Raw genomic sequence first — 8,601 nt, forward strand, 5'->3', positions numbered from 1 at the left:
AACGCTCACTGTTCATCCAATCGATCGGCTTCAGTTAGCAGCAGTAGCGAAGGAATCGCTCGATCGGGTTCAGTTAACAGCCATCGATCGATCGCTCGGGTTCAGTAACGCGTAGCCTGCAGTGCAATCGCTCGGGTTCAGTTAGAGCCCAACGCCTCGCTCGGGTTCAGTTAGAGCCAACCCCTCGCACACACGCGCGTACGTGTACGAGAGAAACGCACATCGCTCGGCCCCCGACCTCCCACCGTAACCGGGAACTCCCCGAAATTTTCCTCTCCCTCGCTTCTACCACAGTTTTTTTCCGTCATGGACGGCCCAAAGAATGTCATGCAGCTGCGTCTCCGGCCCGCCCAAGACGAAAAGCCCATTTTCTGTCATGATTTTTTGTCATAGAAGTAGGAGCCCACCACATCTATGATGATACCGGGTTTTGTCACAATTATCGTCATAGAAGTGTCATATGTATGACAGGAAAAAAATTCGTTCGGCCCAAAATGTCACGGATGTGTCTTTTTTTTGTAGTGATAGCTGAAGAAGAAGTGATCATTCCTCGTCATGAAGAAACTACTACTCCTGAAGAAAATAACTCTGAGGAAAATGCTCAGTCTCAACAAGGCCCTCGTCCAGCTCATCCATGAGTGGTGAATGAAGTGCGGATTGAGAAGATCCTTGACAACATCAATGCACCTGTCCCCTCACTCGCTCAAGAGCTTCACATCTAGCTAACTTTTGTGGGCATTTTGCATTTGTCTCCATCACAGAGCCCACCAAAGTTGATGGAGCATTTCTGGATCCTGAGTGGATTCAAGCCATGCAAGGAGAATTGCAACAATTCAAGCTTAACAATGTGTGGGAGCTTGTGGATCGTCCTGATCCACGCAAGCACAATATCATCGGCACTAAGTGGATCTACCGCAACAAGCAAGATGAAAATGGCCAAATCGTAAGAAATAAGGCCCGTCTTGTAGCACAAGGCTACACACAGGTTGAGGGTATTGATTTCAGTGGAACATTTGCACCTGTTGCTAGGCTTGAAGCTATTCGTATATTTCTTGTTATGCTAACCATCATAATATTCTCTTATATCAAATGGATGTGAAAAGTGCATTCCTCAAATGGTAAGCTTGAGGAAGAAGTATATGTTGCTCAACCACCAGGTTTTGAAGATCCAAAGCATCCTGACAAAGTCTTCAGACCGAACAAGGCTCTCTATGGCCTCAAGCAATCCCCACGGGCTTGGTATGATACACTGAAGGAATTCCTGAAGAAAAAGGGTTTCAATCCCGGATCACTTGATCCTACTCTTTTCACAAAGTCTTATGATAGTGAACTGTTCATATGCCAAATATATGTTGATGATATTATCTTTGGTTGCACTAACAAGCGTTTCAGTGACGAATTTGCATGTATGATGCATGAAGAATATCATATGTCTATGATGGGAGAATTGAAATTCTTGGTCTTCAAATTCATCAACAACCCAATGGCATCTTCATTTCTCAAGAGAAATACCTCAATGCCTGAAGAAATTTGGCATGCAAGACTACAAAGGCCTCAAAATTCCAATGCCTACTGATGGTCAAGTTAGCACTGACGAAAATGGTAAGATTTCGATCAAAAGGTATATCGCTCCATCATTGGTTTGTTTCTTTGCCTATGTGCATCTCTATTTCCTTGAAAAGGGTGCTCAACCAACAAGAACTGTTTATGATATTTTAAGGAAGGCGGAATTCTTTAAAGAAAAAGACAGAACTTTGAGTTAATTGAAGAACTAAATGAATCAAAAAGTAGGATAGGAGAAGATTATTAGTATTCCTAGTTGTCTAATTATTTAGACACAATTTACCTCTTTTTTAATCCTATTTGGATCTAAAGTCATTTCGCGTTCCCCTTCTAACTTACCTACTACTGTACCGGAGTGGATATGATCTCCCCCAGACATACGCAATGCTTTAGCTAATACACGGAAATGCATACCATGATTTTTCTGTTGTGGGTCCTTCGCTTTCATTACATCAATGTGGATTACCTCTAGAGATAGCAATAAAGCTTTTCCAGCTATTTGTAATTCGCGATTTAATCACGAAACGCGCCACTTCTAATGTAAGGATTGCTAATAGGCCAGATATTATGCTTAGAGTTTGCACGTGTGCCCGATTTGAAGCGACACCGAAGGAATCACACGACCAGGCTATGAAATGAATTCTTCAATATTTAGCTCACACACAAACAGTTGGATTATGGTATCCCAAGGGCTCATCTTTTGATCTAGCTGTATTTGTGATTCTAATTATGCTGGAGATAGTGTGATTCGCAAGTCTACATCAGGCACACGCCATTTCCTCGGAGAATCTCTTGTCTGTTAGTCCTGAAAGAAGCAGACTAGCGTGGCTCTTTCTACAACTGAGGCTGAATACATTGTCGCTGGTGCCTGCTGCTCATAGTTGCTATGGATGAAGCAAACCCTCAAGGACTATGGAGTCAATGTGAAGAAAGTCCCTCTCTTCTGCGACAACGAGAGTGCTATCAACATCGCCCACAACCCAGTACAAGCATATTTAGATTCTTCACCATTTTCTTCGTGATCATGTGCTGAAGGGAGACATCGTCATCGATCACATGAAGACTGGAGATCGGCTTGCTGATATCTTCACTAAGCCCTTGGATGAGAAAAGATTCTGCAAGTTGTGGTGTGAGCTAAACATCCTAGAATCTTCGAGTGTCCTCTGAAGTGGACACACATCCCAATGCTTATGCATTCTTGATGACTTTGACGCACAACACACAAAGTAACATTTTTCTTCCATCAATATAAAAAGACTAACCCTCTAAGTGTGAAGATATTAATGAAGAACTTGACTCCCAGAACCCGACGATAATTGTATACGGTGTCTGAAGTCATCACACTTCTTATACGGTGGGTAACGCTGCCACCTCATTATGACATCCTTCAAATTTGAGTTTTTCATCATTTGCAATTTTGTCAAACTTTTCAAATTCGTCATTTGAGATTATTCTTCATTATCTTAGCTAATATATATATTTATATGTTTATCTAAGTTTTTCATGTCCTCAACAGTATCCACATATTGCTCATTCTTCAGTTTGATTTCTTCATCTATGTGGATGTGATCGGGCCCGCTCACCTCTATGCTAAGCTCAACCTACTATGTTCAAAAATTCTTCATATGCGTTCTACTTGACACCGCTCAAAGTCTTCACTGTGTCCTTGACAACTGAAGAAATTGTGAACACATTTTAAAAATTCTCAAAAAAATCCATTGGCGGTTGCCACAATAACTTCATCCCGCGCCTTAAACGCATGGATATGTGCGAAAATGCATGTGTGACATGTGTCACCGAGATGCGAATGGTCAGGGGCTTACCCGTCCAAAATCTTCGGACCCTTCGGTTTTCACTGCGGCTATAAATAGCCTTGACCCTGTCAACATTAGTTCACTTTTCCCCTTGCTCCCTTCGCTCTCAGTCCTCAAACCCTAGCGCCGCCGCTGGATCTCATTGCCGCCGGAGAATAAGAGCTTCACCGCCTCGACTTCTTCGTCAACATACTCATGTCAGACACGGATTTCTTCACCTCCGCTGATGCGTAGACGTCTTTCATCGCCAAGTTAGGGCGTGGAAGGTCTGAGCTGACGATTACCATCGCCTCGTTGTTCAGTTCGTCGAGTTCATTCTGGGGTAAATTAAATGCTTATTTACTGCCCCGCTTTGATCTTCATTCTACTCAAAAATCCTGAAGTGTTGTTTTTACAACTCCTTCAATTCTTCAGCACTTCCTTTTGACCCGTCTTGTGTATTTCATCAATGTTATTCTTAATAACTAGATTCCTCAATTGTGCAAATTGATTCAATTTTTACAACTCTGGAACCTAATTCAAGAACACTTGATGAAATTCTTCAAGACGATAAGGGTCAATTTCCTCAACTGGTTTATTTTGAAAAATCTCTGAGAACGCATGTGAATCTTCCCTACTTTCTTGCAAGTATACTCTGTTCACAGGTACAATGTCTGCCGATGAATCTCTAGGTTTCCATCAAATTAATTCATTTGTAGCACATTTCGAGGAAAACCTTCAAACATCTTCAAAGTCCTCACGAGTGCAAAATCCTCAGTTGAATAGAATGACTGAAGGAAAGAGGCCACAGAAAGGTGGCAAGAGGAAGGAAGAACAGATAGCTTTTGAGATCCCTGATGACTTAGGGTACAACATGCCTGACAAAAATGTTCAAGGCCCAGAAACTGACAAATAGTGCAAGACTCGTATGCAGAAAATCAAGAGATACTGGACATATGAATGGAGAGCTTACATATATGTCACTCCCAAGTACATGAAGTAATTCACTATTAAGCCTCCTTGCAAAAGACCACCCCTTGTTGAAGGTCAACTTGCTGATCCCTTAAGTATCAGAAGGGGTGAAGATTTCCCCAAATGGGCAAAACGTTAAGCAAAATTGGCGAAACAGGCTAAGAAAGCTGCTAATTAATTCAACAGGGCTGCAAAAGCTTCAACTGAAGCTGGTGCAAGTGGCAGTGCTAGCGCAAGCGCTCCCAAGAAGGCTATGCAAAAGAAGCCTGCTCATAAGCCAAAGCCATCTGCCTCAAAGCCATCAGAGGCCCAACCAGCTGCTTCAAAATCATCTGCACCTAAGATTTCAAAATCTTTAGTGCCTCCTCCTGCTTCAAGTTCTTCAATGGTTGTAGCAAGAGCTTCAACACTGGTCGTGCTCGCGTCTTGCCAGCGCACCGAGGGTTTCCCAATAGCCACAATTGCTGCATCAAGTGCCTCAGCTAGTGGTCAACCAACTTCCTCAACGCCCAAGATGAAGCAAAAGGTCATTGCAGGCCGTGGAACTAGGCCAAGTTCCAAAATCAAGGCCGTAGTGCCTCAGGTTGATGAACATGGGCTAGCTGATGACGATGAACTTGTTGAGTTCCTCAGAAGGAAACAAGAACAAGCTGCCATTGCAAAGAACTCTTCTATTCCATTACTGCTGGACCCAAAGAAACTACTTGACTTCACTGAAATCTGGTGCACCAACCCAGAAACACCTCTTGATGATTTGAATCTACCTCCTGGACTAAGCCACATGATTTCATCATTCATCTTGAATGAGAAGAACAAGATAGCATAGGAAAAACTTGTGAAGAAACAACAAATTCAGGAGGAGAAGGAACTATGGAAGAAGATGATGCTTATATCCCCTCAGCAGCTTGTGCGATTACAATATGAAATTCATCAACTATCAGAAGAATATGAAAGACAAGCTCGTCATTGGTGTGGCGTGAAAGAGCAATTCATCACTGCCTCAACTAAGGTAGTTGAATACGACAACAAGAGAGAAGCCGCCAAGTTTTGCACAGTACCACCATCAAGTTCCTCAACAGCAGCACCAACAACGGCTTCACCTTTGAAGTTTATTACCCTTCCTTCTGCATCAGAAGTGAAGAAGACAAATGCTGCTCAGTGTGAAGCAAAGAAGAGGAAGGCGTCAGCTCCACCCGCGCCAGAACTTGTGAAGAAATTGAAGATGGCAACATTGTCTTCAATTGTCATTCCCATTGATGCAATTACAATTTCATCAGCGCCCCCGACATGTAATTTGGAAAATCTTCAATTGGTTCCTTATGGGGTGGATTACCAAATCCCCCAGGCTGATGAAGAAGAAGAAGATACCCATTCTACTGCTACCATAGAGCAAATGGATGAAGAGATTGAGGTTGATGTTGATGTATCTATGCCTCAAGATACTACTCAAAGTCCTCAGCAAACTCCGCTAATTGAAGAAAATGAAGAGGAAGTGGATATTGATGGAGAAACAACTCCTCCAATCCATGAAGAATATTGGGAAGCAACTCACCCAAATTCGCCCCTCACCACTCCCCTAACTAAAGAGCCTCAGTCGCCTACGCACTGAAGAAATACAATACTTGCTCTGAAGAACAACAACCATCGCTCCACAATATTCCTGAAGAAGTACCAGCTGCAGCAACTAATGATATTGCTCATGATGACCCCGATGTTGATGTCATCAATGCGTCTCCTCCACGTGCAGATTCAATTCCCTCAGCAGACACTGATACAGTTCCAACTGCCACAACTGAGGAAATTCCTCGTGCTCTTGCAGTAACAGATCCCAATGACTCAACTGGGTCTCCATGACCAGTTCTTGATGTCAGAACTAAAAGGAAAAATCTTCAACCTATTCCTGTGATGCCCAAGATTGGCAAAGGCCTCAAGCGGCCAAAGTTTGATAGTGCCAATTTCTTTGAAGAGAAGAATTTCTTAATTGGCGAGTCACCTTACGACTCAGCCAAACTCAGACGTTTGAGGTTCTGGACCAGAACACATATGAATTTCTATGCCTCATTGCTCTTTCATAAGAGCAAAGTATTCCCACATCGTCATATGCCTCATGTGGACATGGAATCAATTCCACGCTTTCGGCCAGTTTTGGCTGCTCTTCATTATGACGGTCTATTAAATTTCTGCACTGACGTCTGTGATTGGAATGAAGAACTCATTCTTCAATTCTACGCAAATGTGCACTTCTCTGGCAATGCTGATGACACTGCAACTTGGGCTTTGGACTAGATGAGTGAAGACACTCACTTCAAAGCACCAATCTATGAATTGCTCTGTGCTCTTCTAGTGGATCCACCCCCAAGAAGGAGCAAAACAAATATGAAGAACCTGAGCTGCCAAATCATCTGATGCAAGTGCTCATGAAGCCTATGGCTGAAGAAAATGCAGCAAGGACAACCTTCCTAGTGAAGGATTTGTTGTATGTGCCAAAGACTGTCTATCGCATTCTGGCAAAGACCCTCAATCCGATCAAAGGCCACAATTCAAACACAAAAGAAGTTGCGGGGGTTATCAAGAACCTGTTGTTTCACATCATTCATGGAACTCCCATCAAAATTCATGATTTCTTCCTGAGGACTTTGGTCACTATTTCTTTGTCTCCTTTTGAATTGAAGCCATACGCACCATGGATTATGAGATTCATCATATCCCGGTCTTTAATCCACTACAAGGCTGATCGTCAAAATCACTTGAGTTATTTGCCTGAAGTTGAAATTCTTCAAAGCACACTGTCCACAGTACCTGGCAAAGGCAAGAGCGTCATTGATGAAGGAACTTGTCCCCTTGATGGCCAAATTTTGTCAACCTATCTCCGGCTCCATAGCTGATGAATCTGCAAGCAAAGATACTGCAGCAAAAGCTTCAAGGCCATCTTTTTCTTCACCATAAGTGCCACGTGTCATGACTGACCGTGAGTTGCTTATTAGCCTTCATCAGAAAGTTAACAAGAACCATTGCTGGGTTAAGCGTCAGTTTGCTGCTATTCAACCCAACATGATTGTGACGCATAACGCAGTGCGCAAAAACCGGTACTATCTGCATGAAATCTTTGACAGATCATGGGCCATCCTCTTGCACCTCAAAATAGATGAAGAACTTGTAGCTGAAGAATTTCAAATGAACTTTAACTGGGATGAACCGCCAAGGAAGAAGTTCAAGAAAACTCAAGTTCCTCCTCAGATGCCGAGTTCAGAGTCTTCATCACGCTCCACTGATGAATATGAAGTTGTTGAAGACACTATTGCTTGTCCTTCTGCAGCGCGTGACCCCACCAATGCTGGTGCTCCCTCGACCTCTCCATGATGTTTTTCTTCAAGGGTGCTAGTCCTTAGATTCCTCACCTTTTGTTCATTTGATGACAAAGGTGAGAAGTCTGAGTTAGTCTTCAAGCGGGTCGTTATATGGGCCGTTTTTTGCTGAAGTTGCAACTGTTGAACTTTTCTGGATGTGCTCTTTGATGAGTTGTAACTTAATAACTGTTGGTCGTCTGACTCTTTTGCTTCATTTGACGTGCATGCTCTAATCATAAATATATCTGCTCATGCATGCACAATGTCGTGACACAACAATTTTCATCGTGCATTCATATTCTTCAAATATCTTATGATCATGCATGATTGGATTCCAAGATATAGGGGGAGATCTCCGAATTTTCAACCTGCCATGTGCATTTGCAATCCAAAGCAAATTCCTCATATGCACATCTTCAGGGGGAGTTCCTCAATATCTTGTAACCAATTTCGTCAAACTCTATACTTACACTTCAATTATTTTTACTCCCATTTTAAGCCTAGCTAATTTGTCATCAATCACCAAAAAGGGGGAGGTTGTAAGTGCATCAAGTGCCCTCTTAGTGGTTTTGGAGTATTGAAGACAAATATGTTCAGGAATTAATGTGTTTGTGAGTATACACAGGAGACAGAGTTCTAGAAGATTTGGTTTAACACATGAAAGACGACCCTAAAAATTGGATTTCTTCAAGTGAAGAATTTGGTGATGAAATTGGTACGGCATTTGAAGAGATTGATGTGAAGACTTTGAAGCTTGAAGACTTTGGTTTTCGTAGTTTCTTTTCTTCTTACTTGAGTCATAGGAAAAACCATATTGTTAAAGGGGGTCTAGGTGAAACATATTTCACATTTCCAAAGTGATTCTCGAACTTACTCAAACCCATACACAAACCTCTTTGAGTGAAGCCTTTGGAAATATCCAGTAC

Source organism: Triticum aestivum, chromosome 5D, assembly GCF_018294505.1.
Source record: "Triticum aestivum cultivar Chinese Spring chromosome 5D, IWGSC CS RefSeq v2.1, whole genome shotgun sequence".
Classification (NCBI taxonomy): domain Eukaryota; kingdom Viridiplantae; phylum Streptophyta; class Magnoliopsida; order Poales; family Poaceae; genus Triticum; species Triticum aestivum.